At 40.7% G+C, this 13899-nt stretch overlaps 1 pseudogene; it reads right to left on the bottom strand.

Annotated features, from left to right (window-relative positions):
- Positions 1–601: 601 nt before the first annotated feature.
- Positions 602–12815, bottom strand: LOC116893407 (annotated as a pseudogene).
- Between the last annotated feature and the right edge of the window lie 1084 nt (positions 12816–13899).

Raw genomic sequence — 13899 nt, forward strand, 5'->3', positions numbered from 1 at the left:
CCTTTCTCTAATTCCTCCAACGGGGATCCCATTCTCAGTTCAATGGTTGGCTGCTAGCATTTGCCTCTGTATTTGTCATGCTCTGGCAGAGCCTGTCAGGAAAAAGTTATATTATGCTCCCGTGAGCATGTACTTCTTGGCATCAGCAATATTGTCTGATGCACATGCTCTCTCTCTCTCTCTATGCATATATATATATGTATATATATATGTATATATATATATATATATGTGTGTGTGTGTGTGTGTGTGTGTGTGTGTGTGTGTGTGTGTGTGTGCATATGCTCTATGCATATGGACTGGGTGCCCAGGAGGGGCATGCTGTGAATGGCCATTCCTTCAGTCTCTAGAGCTAAGAATTCTTAAAGGGTCAGTAGACTAGGAACTGGTGATCCTTTAAAGGGCCAGGTGCATTAGCTAAAGCTCACTACACTCATGTAACCAAGTTCAGCTGCCAGAACTAGGTTCAAACTTGGGCAAGTCTTGAACACAGCTACTATCTGTCTCCAGAAGACTCCCCCTCAATTATGCTGGGATTTTTTTTTTAAAAAAATGGTTATTTTACTTTAAACAGTCAAATCTTTTTCTTTAATTGGCGGAATTAGTTTGTAGGGGGTGGTCTTACAACTTGTTCATTGGCACTGCCTCCAGAATCCTGCAGCCTCATCACATCTGGAAGCTCTAGAGGGCTGGAGAAAGGTTCACTGTTCAGAGCTTCAAAGGCATCATCTGCTCAGAAGGCCAGACCCATTGCGTCTGGGGCTTGTGACCTTGCTGTCTGACCAGTGATACCATATTCGCCCAGAGTTTTCCTGTCATCAAGGAGTTGGTCTTCCTTGCACAGCCTCTGCTCCTCCTGCAGCTTGAGGCTGCCCTTGACAATGTGCTTCTGCTTGAACACCGTGCTGGACTCCTTGGAGTCTGTGAAGGTGGTGGTCTTGTGGCTCTGGATAATGAGAAACACTTCCTGAGGACTTTGGGCTCATGTCAGCACTAGCCTGTGGCTACAGGGCTGGCCTTGGAGCCCCTGCAGTCCCGTGTCTTGTGCCGTACCCTCCACAGGTCACTACTGTTTTATTTTTTATGTTATTTGCATTGGTGATTTGCTCGCATGTCTGTTTGTCTGTATGAGGATATCAGATGCCTGCAACTGGAGTTATAGACATCTTTTGAACTGCCATGTGGGTGCTTGGAATTGAAACCTAGGTCTTCTGGAAGATCAGTTGGTGCTGTTAACCATTGAGCCATCTCTTTAATCCTGGCTTTTTTTTCTTGATTACTGATAATCTCTCAGCCCCAGCTGACCAGCATCGTGTATCACAGCAAAGCAAAGGTGTCATCTACTGAACTGGTATCTTGTGAACCACAGATGATTCTCTAGCTGTCATTTACCAGAACCACCAGGAAGGATCTTGGCAAGATGGGAGAGCCTGCTGATATCCAGGGTGATTGATGAGTAAGGATCCTCTCTAGATAAGATGGTGATGGTGGCTTGGATATACCCACCAACAATGAGCATGTATTCCTCTTCTCTCATGGGCATAAGTTCTTGTTGAATTTAATTATCTTGCCCATTCAGACCAGAATTTTCAAAGTAGAATTAATTTGCATTGTTCTGAAGGCTAAGAATATTGAAGGTTTGTTTGCTTCCTTCCTTGCTGTTTTGAGACCAAGTCAGTCTATATATTGCTGGCTGTCCAAAGGCCTTAAAGACCAGTCTGTGCAGGACCTCATAGATATCCCTGTGTACATCATCTTCTGTTGAGGCTACATGAATCAGCACATTTATGTGAAAGGGCTCCAAAAGCAGGCAATGTAGTCATAGACAGCCCCTGCTCCCCCTTTAGGAGTTCCACAGATGCACAACTGTTGGATATGTTCAGAGCTCCTAGGTCCATCCCATGCATACCATCTTGTTGGCGGTACAATCTCTATGAGCCCCCAATGGGTCCAGTTTAGTTGATTCTGAAGCTTTTCTTGTGGTGTCCTTGATCCTGGCATTTTCAATCCTTCCTCTCCCTTTTCCATAGAATTTCCCAATGTCTGCTTAATGTTTGTGTGCTACTGCATTTATTTCTGTCACTGATGAGGCAAACCTCTCTGATGACAGTTATGCTAGGCTCCTGGTTGCAAGTTCAGCTGAATATCATGAACAGTGTTGGTGTGGCTCCCTCTTCTTCTTAAGCTGAGGCAGTCATTCGTTGACCATCCCCTCAACCTGTACTCAGCCTACAGTCTTGTAGGCAGAGTAATTTGTAGGTGAAAACTTTTGTGGCTGGGTTATTGTCCCACTCCTTATATTGCAAGTCTTTCCTGATTACAGGGAATGTAGGTTTCTGTTTCCATATCTCCTATTGCTAGGAATGCTAGCTAGAGCCACCCTGATAACTTCCTGGGAGTGTCTATTGCCCTTGGTTTCTAGCTTCTCCCAGATATACACAGTCTATTTCAGTCATCTTTCCCAGTACTCTCTCCATCTGTTCCATTTACCTGATTCCCTACTGTTTCAATCCTCACTTTCCCCCATATACTCCACTCTCCCTCTCCACCCAAGATGTCTATTCTCTTTCTGCTCCTCAGTGATGGTCAATCATCTCCCCTTTAGCCTTTCTTATTGCTTAGCTTCTTTGGGCTGTGGATTGTAGCATGGTTATCCTTTAGATTTTGACTATTATTTCCTTATAAGTGATTACATATTATTCTTTTCTTTTTTGGTTTGAGTTACCTCACTCGGGGTGACATTTTTTATGTTCATCCATTTGCATAAATTGTCCTGATGTTCTTGTTTTAAATTCCTATACTGTATAAATGGACTACATTTTCTTTATCCATTCTTTGGTCCAGGGACATCTCACTTGCTTCCAGTTTCTGGCTATTATTAATAAAACTGCTATGAACATAGTTGAGGAAGAATCTTTGGGTATGGTGGAGCATCTTTTTGGTGTTTGTGCATGAGTGGTATAGCTGGCTCTTCTGGTAGGTCTATTCTCAATTATCTGTGAAACTGCCAAACTGATATCCAAGGTTTTACATGTTTGCACTCCCACAGACAATGGAAGAGTGTTCCTCCTCCGGATTGAGTTTTTGACCTTAGTCATCTGAGGAATCTCAGAGTCATTTTGATTCACTTTACCCAGATGACTAAGGATGATGAACATTTCTTTAAGTGAATCTCACTCATTAGAGATTTCTCTTTCGAGAATTCTCTGTTTATCTCTGTAACTCATTGTGAAATTGGGTTATTTGGTTTGTTAATGTCTAAATTCTTGGGTTCTTTACCTAGTTTTGATATCAGCCCTCTGTTGGATGTGGAGGTTGGTGAAAAAAATCTTTTCTCCTTCTGTAGGGTGCTGTTTTGTTTTCTTGATGGTGTTCTTTGATTTACAGGAAATACTTGTTCAGTTTATTTGTTTTATAGATCGAGATTTTTATGTAGTTAAAAGTTTATTGATTTTATTTGTATGAGTACACTGTAGCTGTCTTCAGACACACCAGAAGAGGGCATGAGACCCAATTACAGATGGTTGTGAGCCACCATGTGGTTGCTGGGAATTGGACTCAGGACCTCTAGAAGAGCAGTCAGTGCTCTTAACTCCTAAGTCATCTCTCCAGCTCTGAGTTGTATGTTTTATGCAAGAGATTCTGTCTTCCATCCTTTGCATTCTGTTAGTGATACTTGTATCTGTAGTTTCTGTTCTCTTCCCTAGGTATTCTGACTCCATTACTCCCTCAGTTTGTGTTTAGTTATTACTTCTGTTGTTGCTTGGTAGTTTTTTCCTTTCCAAGTCTGGACTTGTGTATCCTAGGCAAGTTTGGAGTTACTATATAGTCAAGGCTCAGTTTAACGCTTCCTCCTTAATTTTCAAGCTCTAAGGCAAAAAAGGTTTCTGAAACAACTTGACATGGAGAGGAATATATGTCCCTAACTTCTACAATGCTTCAAAGATCTGGCAATGAATTTTAATGGCTACCAAACTGGGCAATATGTGGAGGCATAATTTCTCAGGTCTTCAGCCCCAAGAGGGTAGGATCAATGTTCTTTTACATTCCATTTTCCACACAATCCTGTCACTCAATAAATGTTCTGCAAAAAATGAATGTTAACCCTTTCATGACCCTGATTAACCACACCTTTAATGGTAGCACTCTAGGAAGATGGGGCAAAACAAGCTCTGCTCTACATGGAGAGTTCCTTAGTCCAAATGAGGCAAAAGAAAAGAAAACAATTGTGATTCAATCAAGAAGACCAAGACTCTCTGGAATGGACCAGAAATCTGAATAGTACCAAAATGTGTACATCTAATGGATTTGAGGGTCTGCAGGAAGGAGTCAGAGTAGGGGGAGGTTTTGAGTTTTCTGTCTGGAGAAGACTTGTAAGCCCTGGTGTACAGGAATGTTGATCTAAGCACATGGCTGCTCTGATCATATGCAAAGAGATTCTAGGTTTGTGTGATCTGGTTGGAACATGTTAATGTTCCAAACATGTTTATCAGTCTGGCAGGAATCTTTAGTTTGGTTCAATTTTTTCCTTCTTCCCTTGGAGTGTTCTGGTGCTGCTGCTTACCAGGCAGGCAGGAAGAATTGCAGCTGTGCATGCTTCTTTCCTTGGGATATCTGGGAGCTAATGTCTACCAGATGGGAAAGAATGAATCAAAGTTCAGAATGTGAGGGTCAGCAGAATTGTTTGACATTCCTCAGGTTGAAGATTGGGGGTGGGATTCCCAGATCAGGTGGAGAAGATGAAACTTTGATAAGATAAGGAAGTCCTCCATTTTGTGCTGAACTTAGTAAAGCTGTCTGGACATGGTAGACTACAACCTTACCAAGGTGCAAGGTACAACAGTTTTGCACACACCTTCAATTACAAACAATGATCTGTAATAAGAGCCAGATAAAGTGATGAATTAGAGAAAAATTTGACAGAATTAGTCAGAGAAAGGATCCCAAACTCTCAGGTATACCAAGTTAAAAACTTTTCCTGGCATTCCATCTTCCTCTAGTGTCACAATTTCTCCGAATGATTCAAGGAGGCAGATGATAGACCCCATTGTAGGTGTCAAAGAAAAACCCTAGTTCTCAAAGAACAGATTGATAAGTGCAAGTACCCAACCAAGGAACAACATATGGCACTGGCTCAAAGACTTGGATTGATGGACCACAAGATCAAGGCCTGGCCCTTTGTCTCTCTCCTAGTCAGCTATACATTCCCTCATGACCCAAGGGCACACTTCCCTGACTGCCCCACCTTCTTAGCCCAGTTCCGGGTTGTAGGAGGGCTATGAAGGTGTACTCAGGTTTGGATTTCCATACCCTGCAGCCTCTCATGCAGAAATCTGATACACTAGGAAATTCGTACTGGTTCCATTCAATGTCATGGAGGTATAGAAATCAGAGCACTCCTCAAAATTTCTGACTCTTAAGAGACATTTCTGCAGGTTTCTTTCTTTATAGATGTATTTATTATATATAAGTACACTGTAGCTGTCTTCAGACACACCAGAAGAGGGCATCAGATCAAACTACAGATGGTTGTGAGCCACCAGGTGAAGGCTGGGATTTGAACTCAGGATGTCTAGAAGAGCAGTAGATGCTCTTAACCACTGAACCATCTCTCCAGCCCCCCTCTGTGGGTTTCAGGTGCAGGTCATTTTCCCTTCATTGTTCTTGGTCCAGGAATCTTAGAGTTCTGTGATGAGTTCTTGGTAGAGAAATGTCCCAGGGTTTTCAGGCAGCATTCAGATTTGGTGCACAAGTCTTAAGCCAGGCCTCTCCTGATGTCTGCTTTCTTTTTGTCTTTCTAGATCTGGTTCCAGAAGAGATGTGCTTGCAGGCAGAAGAAGAATACTAAAGTACGACCTAGGAAGGCTGTATGTTCAACTTAAGATAGGCCTACAGATATTGGCAGGAGCCAATATCCTTTTAGTGATAAAAAGCTCACTCTTGGACAATGGGAAACAGGCAATTAAATGTTCTCTGACAGCTGTGACCAGTTTGTAAAATACACTAGCTCTTGATAGGAGAATGAGTTACTTCTTCCCGGGTCAGGAAGGTCCTTTGAAGGTTTGTGCTCCTTTACGCCCTCCCCAATGTAAGGCCAAATCTTGAGAATCCCAGCTTAAGCATATATATATATATATATATATATATATATATATATATGGAAGCATTGGATTCCTAACCTGGAGAAGGGAAGGCTTGCAATGTGGATCAGACTCATAAAATAAAGACTCTCTTTGGTCCTACATTTGACTAACAGTTCCTGGCAGTCTCCTGGGGTTCCCACCAATTGGGTGTAAGACCCAATTTTCCCATCCTAACGCCTGGCCCAATTCCACTGCAGCTATGTTATTTCCCTCTGGCCCACTTGAGTCACTGAAAATGGAAAACATACAATCTTAATTTAAAAATCAACAGTTAAGACAACCACTGGGTTCAGAATCTACCACCCTAAACTCATCAACTATTCAATGATAAAAATTTTCAGGGGGCAGATTCTGGAGGATTCTGCCATCAGATCTAACAGTTCCAGGGCTACATTTTGCCTGCTTTTGTTCCTGCCTCACCATCCAAAAGGAAATGCCCTCCTCCTCCTACATTTCTTCTTCCTCTCTCAGACCAGGAAGATCTGACTCCTCCTTGCCCAGTGATTGGCTTCTTGTTGTCTTTATTATCCAATCAATTAATTAGGGGGGTATTCACCAAGAATTGTGTATATGTATATACACATATATATCTGTTTTTCAACATAACAATTTGTTGAATCTCTTAGAATTTTGTATCATTTACCACCTACCTGGTCATATTCCCCATCCTTCCAAGTCCACTCCGATCTTGTGACCTCCCCTAACACATATAGTAAAAATAATGTAATAGAAACCGGACCAATTTGTATTATCTGTATAACTATAATAGCATGATCATACTCTTCGTGGACTGCATTTTAAACACAACCGAATTCTCTTCTTTCACCCCTGCTAGAATCCATTATTTGTGAAGGGCTGCACTTCAGCATCCCATCACATTTTAATAGTTTGTTAGTTTAGTTTGGGTTTTGTATTTGGGCATCTATCTGGTTCACTGAGAAAACATATATCAAGAATGTGTGCCCCAGCAGCAGAATTATGGACCCTGACAAGGCCAACAGATGCAGCTAGGACCATATTCATAGACATGGACTAATGTGAAGGACAGGCCATTCATATCAATATGATTTTCTACCTACAGCAAGGCCTGTTGACACCAACATGGCCTCAGAATACAACACAGACTGCTTAAACCTATTAGAGCATTTGTTCATGGAGTCCACCATGGCCTTAACATTCTATCTTCTTTTTTCTCAGTTTTGAGATTCCAAATGTGTGCTAACACATCTTGCTTCACTATGACCTTCCCTTATCAATTAATGAGTTGAAATAATCTCCCATTCTGTTATTTATACTTTATCTTTAAATAAATATAGTGATTTTTTATAAGACAGAAAACATAAGATTTTTATTCTCAGAAGTTTTGTTAGACTATTTTCCTCATTTAAAACAAATCTACAGAGTGGATTTTTGGCCATTTGTGAGGCGAGACAAGAACAGTGAAGTAAAAATTACCAACGTGAGAAGAGGAATCCTGAGGCACACCGTGTGGTCTTTGTCCTTCAGAGAGACCCCTTGCTCACTAAATGCTACATGTTTTATGGAGCATGTAGGAGGTCTGAAATGGGTTAATCCTTTTTGTTGGTCCGAATAAGAATGTACAATGGACTCACATTAGCATGAGATTGGTATTAGCCCAAGAGTTCCATTCTGGGAAGAACACTCTTGCTTGGATTGTGGTTTGACTGCTCGAACTGATTTAGCACTGTGTTGTGCAGCCGAATTCATTGTGCAGCTTCATCTCAGAAATTGCTACATGAAATAAAGCATTATGGATGTTTATTCTGGGCCAATCTGCCTGCACAGTAGAGTGCTCACAACCGCATACTCCCAGCAATGCAAGCAGTGAGATGGAATTCTGAGCTCCTCTTTCACCAGCTCGCCATAATGCTCCTCTCCAGTTGGCATGCTCTCCGCAGCCTGATGACTGGGTTTACTCCTCTGTGTTCTCTCTTCACGGCATGAAGATCCTATTTGCTCTAACTGAAGGTCTCTGCATCTATCATAATAGTTTGATAGATTTCTGAAGGATAAAAAACAGCGGTTGTTTGTGGTTAAGGTACTGATGGGATGCTCGGTGCAAGACTTACTGCTGAGCAGGTCCGTGGTTCAGGCCTATCTAGATTACAGATAGACTATTTTGGAGTTCTGAGAACATTTTTCTAAGGCAGAGTTCTCTGGAAATACTGAGAAAAGGTAATGGAATAAGATGATAAAAATACAACTTCAAATGGCTTTACACAGCACCCCTTGCAATCACCATTCACTGGGTGTTACCATTTTCTGTGCACTGTAGGATAGTCAAGCAGACAAACCAAGAATCAATCGTGAGGCATTGGGCTAAAGATGTCTTCAGGGTGATTTTGACCCCAGCCACTTTTGCTGTTATGAAGCAAGACACCATGAATCCAAGGATCTCAGGGGCTGCTGGTTTTCTGCCCACTGTTCTGGGGTCAGTGGGTATGCTGCCCTACATTATGAGGAGGCCCCTCCTTTCAACTAACCTCTCCCCAGGTGCAAACACTGTCTCTGCCTTTTGCTAATTGGCATGTCACCCAGTATCTTACATTTTTTTTAAGACTTCCTATACCACTTGGAAGTGCTTATTGCATATATTAACCCTTTTTTTCTCCGTCTTTATTTGTTTCATCTTTATTAACTTGAGTATTTCTTATTTACATTTCAATTGTTATTCCCCTTCCCGGTTTCCGGGCCAACATTCCCTAACTCCTCCCTCTCCCCTTCTATATGGGTGTTCCCCACAGCTGAAGACCAGTAGACAGGAAAGACTACATGCCTGAAAGCAGAACTGGCTGAAAGAAAACAGGAAAACAGGCCTACAGCACTCCTAACATGCAGGCCTATAGGACGGTCTAACCACTGTCAGAAATAGCAGAACAAGGTAACACCAGAGACAACATGATAGCGAGAGGCAAGGGCAGGAACCCAAGCAATAGAAACCAAGACTACATGGCATCATCGGAGCCCAATTCTCCGACCAAAGCAAACACTGAATATCCAAACACACCAGAAAAGCAAGATCTTGATTTTAAATCACATTTGATCCTGATGATGGAGGGCTTCAAGAAAGATATAAAGAACTCCCTCAGAGAAATGCAGGAAAACATAAATAAACAAGTGGAAGCCTATAGAGAGGAAATGCAAAAATCCCTGAAAGAATTCCAGGAAAACACAGTCAAACAGGTGAAGGAATTAAAAATGGAAATCGAAGCAATAAGGAAAGCCCAAGGGAGACAACCTTGGATATAGAAAACCAAAGGAAGAGACAAAGAGACGTAGATACAAGCATCACCAAATAAATACAAAGATAGAAGAGAGAATTTCAGGAGCAGAAGATGCCTAGAAATTGTCAACACAACTGTCAAAGATAATGTAAAACACAAAAAGCTACTGGTCCAAAACATACAGGAAATCCAGGACTCAATGAGAAGATCACACCTAAGGATAATAGGTATAGAAGAGAATGAAGACTCCCAGCTCAAAGAACCAGTAAATATCTTCAACAAAATCATAGAAGAAAACTTCCCTAACCTAAAGAAAGAGATGCCCATAAACATACAAGAAGCCTATAGAACTCCAAATAGATTGGACCAGAAAAGAAACTCCTCCTGTCACATAACAGTCAAAACACCAAATGCACAAAACAAGGAAAGAATATTAAAAGCAGAAAGGGAAAAAGTTCAAGTAACATATAAAGGCAGACCTATCAGAATTACACCAGACTTCTCACCAGAGACTATGAAAGCCAGAAGATCCTGGACAGATGTCATACAGACCCTAAGAGAACACAAATGCCAGCCTAGATTACTGTATCCAGCAAAGCTCTCAATTAACATAGTTGGGGAAACCAAGATATTCCATGACAAAACCAAATTTACACAGTATCTTTCTACAAAACCAGCCCTACAAAGGATAATAAATGGCAAAGCCCAACATAAGGAGGCAAGCTACACCCTAGAAAAAGCAAGAAACTAATCATCTTGGCAACAAAACAAAGAGAAGAAAAGCACAAAAACATAATCTCACATCCAAATACCAATATAACAGGAAGCAACAATCACTATTCCTTAATATCTCTCAACATCAATGGACTCAATTCCCCAATAAAAAGACATAGATTAACAAACTGGATACAAAATGAGGACCCTACATTCTGCTGCCTACAGGAAACACACCTCAGAGACAAAGACAGACAATACCTCAGAATGAAAGGCTGGAAAACAACTTTCCAAGGAAATGGTCTGAAGAAGCAAGCTGGAGTAGCCATTCTAATATCGAATAAAATCGATTTTCAACCAAAAGTTATCAAAAAAGATAAGGAAGGACACTTTATATTCATCAAAGGAAAAATTCACCAAGATGAATTCTCAATCCTAAATATCTATGCTCCAAATACAAGGACACCTACATACATAAAAGAAACCTTACTGAAGCTCAAAGCACACATTGCACCTCACACAATAATAGAAGGAGATTTCAACACCCCACTCTCATCAATGGACAGATCATGGAAACAGAAATTAAACAGAGACATAGACAGACTAAGAGAAGTCATGAACCAAATGGACTTAACAGATATTTATAGAACATTCTATCCTAAAACAAAAGGGTATACCTTCTTCTCACCACCTCATGGTACTTTCTCCAAAATTGACCATATAATCGGTCATAAAATAGGCTTCAACAGATGCAGAAAGACAGAAATAATCCCATGCGTCCTATCAGACCACCATGGGCTAAAGGTGGTCTTCAATAACAATAAGGGAAGAACACCCACATATACATGGAAGTTGAACAATGCTCTACTCAATGATAACGTTGTCAAGGAAGAAATAAAGAAAGAAATTAAAGACTTCTTAGAATTTAATGAAAATGAAGGTACAACATACCCAACCTTATGGGACACAATGAAAGCTGTGCTAAGAGGAAAATTCATGGCTCTGAGTGCCTGCCGATAGAAACAGGAGAGAGCATATATCAGCAGCTTGACAGCACACCTAAAACTCCAGAAAAAAGAAGCAAATACACTCAGGAGGAGAAGAAGGCAGGAAATAATCAAACTCAGAGCTGAAATCAACCAAGTAGAAACAAAGAGGACTATACAAAGAATCAACAGAAGCAAAAGCTGGTTCTTTGAGAAAATCAACAAAATAGATAAACCCTTGGCCAGAATAACCAGAGGATACAGAAAGTGTGTCCAAATTAACAAAATCAGAAATGAATAGGGAGACATAACTACAGAATCAGAGGATTAAAAAAAATTATCAGATCCTACTACAAAAGCCTATATTCAACAAAACTTGAAAATCTGGAGGAAATGGACAATTTCCTAGACAGATACCAGGTACCAAGTTAAATCAGGGACAGATAAACCATTTATACAACCCTATAACTCCTAAAGAAATAGAAGCAGTTATCCAAAAAGAGCCCAGGTCCAGATGGGATCAGTGCAGAATTCTATCAGACCTTCAAAGAAGATCTCATACCAATACTATCCAAACTATTCCACAAAATTAAAACAGATGGAGCACTACCAAATTCCTACTATGAATCCACAATTACTCTTATACCTAAACCAGACAAAGACCCAACAAAAAAGAGAACTTCAGACCAATTTCCCTTATGAATATCAATGCAAAAATACTCAATAAAATACTTGCAAACCGAATCCAAGAGCACATCAAAACAATCATCCACCATGATCAAGTAGGCTTCAGCCCAGGCCTGCAGGGGTGGTTTAATATGTGGAAAACCATCAACGTAATCCACTACATAAAGAAACTGAAATATACGAACCACATGATCATTTCATTAGATTCTGAGAAAGCATTTGACAAAAATTCAACACCCCTTCATGATAAAAATCCTGGAAAGAATAGGATTCAAGGCCCATACGTAAACATAGTAAAAGCCATATACAGCAAACCAGTAGCTAATATTAAACTTAATGGAGAGAAACTTGAAGCCATCCCACTAAAATCAGGGAATTGACAAGGCTACCCACTCTCTCCCTACTTATTCAATATAGTTCTTGAAGTTCTAGCCAGAGCAATCAGACAACAAAAGGAGGTCAAGGGGATACAGATTGGAAAGTAAGAAGTCAAAATATCACTATTTGCAGATGATATGATAGTATATTTAAGTGATCCCAAAATTTCCACCAGAAAACTACTAAAGCTGATAAACAACTTCAGCAAAGTGGCTGGGTATAAAATTAACTCAAATAAATCAGTACCCTTCCTCTACATAAAAGAGAAACAAGCCGAGAAAGAAATTAGGGAAGTGACACCCTTCATAATAGACCCAAATAATATAAAATACCTCGGGTAACCAAGCAAGTGAAAAATCTGTATGATAAGAATTTCAAGCCTCTGAAGAAAGAAATTGAAGAAGATCTCAGAAGATGGAAAGATCTCCCATGCTCATGGATTGGCAGGATTAATATTGTAAACATTGCCAGAAGCGATCTACAGATTCAATGCAATCCCCATCATTTTACCAATCCAATTCTTCGGTGTTGGTGAATGAGTCAGCAGGGTACAGCTGTTGTCTGTTAGTAGCCGCCTGTACTGCGCCCAACGTGGGGCCAATTTCCTGTGAATGAGTCAACAGGGCACAGCTGTCGTCCACCCCGAAGGACGCAGTGCGCATGAGCCAAGCACATCACAGCCCGCTCTCGGGGCATGCAGATTGGGCATTGGGGCTTGCACCAATCAGGTAGCGACACGAGTCTCCTAAGCATATATAAGCAGTGCCTTTTCCTCCCTCGGCGTCCCCTGTCCCTGTTCAAGAGAGCTGTACAATAAAGGCTTGTTTGCAGAAGAATCCTGTTGCCGCGAGTCGTTCTTGCTGGCGAGATGTTGGGTGCGCGACACTTCAGAGAGTTAGACAAAACAATTTGCAAATTAATCTGGAATAACAAAAAAAAAACCAAAAAAAAAAAAAAAAAAAAAAAAAAAAAACCACCCAGGATAGCTAAAACTATCCTCCACAATAAAAGGACTTCTGGGGGAATCACTATCCCTGAACTCAAGCAGTATTACAGAGCAATAGTGATAAAAACTGCATGGTATTGGTACAGAGGCAGGCAGATAGACCAGTGGAATAGAGTTGAAGACCCAGAAATGAACCCACACACCTATGCTCACTTGATTTTTTGAAAAAAGAGTCAAAACCATCCAATGGAAAAAAGCATTTTCAACAAATGGTGCTGGTTCAACTGGAGGACAGCATGTAGAAGAATGCAGATTGATCCATTCTTATCAACCTGTACAAAGCTTAAGTCCAAGTGGATCAAGGACTTCCTCTTCAAACCAGATACACTCAAACTAATAGAAGAAAAAGTGGGGAAGAATCTCGAACACATGGGCACTGGAGAAAATTTCCTGAACAAAACACTTATGGCTTATGCTCTAAGATCAAGAATTGACAAATGGGATCTGAGAAAACTACAAAGCTTCTGTAAGGCAAAAGAGACTGTTGTTAGGACAAAATGGCAACCAACAGATTGGAAAAAGATCTTTACCAATCCTACAACAGATAGAGGGCTTATATCCAAAATATACAAAGAACTCAAGAAGTTAGACTGCAGGGAGACAAATAACCCTATGAAAAATTGAGTTCAGCGCTAAACAAAGAATTCACAGCTGAGGAATGCCAAATGGCTGAGAAACACCTAAAGAAATGTTCAACATCTTTAGTCATAAGGGAAATGCAAATCAAAACAACCCTGAGA

The sequence above is a fragment of the Rattus rattus genome, chromosome 2, assembly GCF_011064425.1.
Source record: "Rattus rattus isolate New Zealand chromosome 2, Rrattus_CSIRO_v1, whole genome shotgun sequence".
NCBI lineage: Eukaryota > Metazoa > Chordata > Mammalia > Rodentia > Muridae > Rattus > Rattus rattus.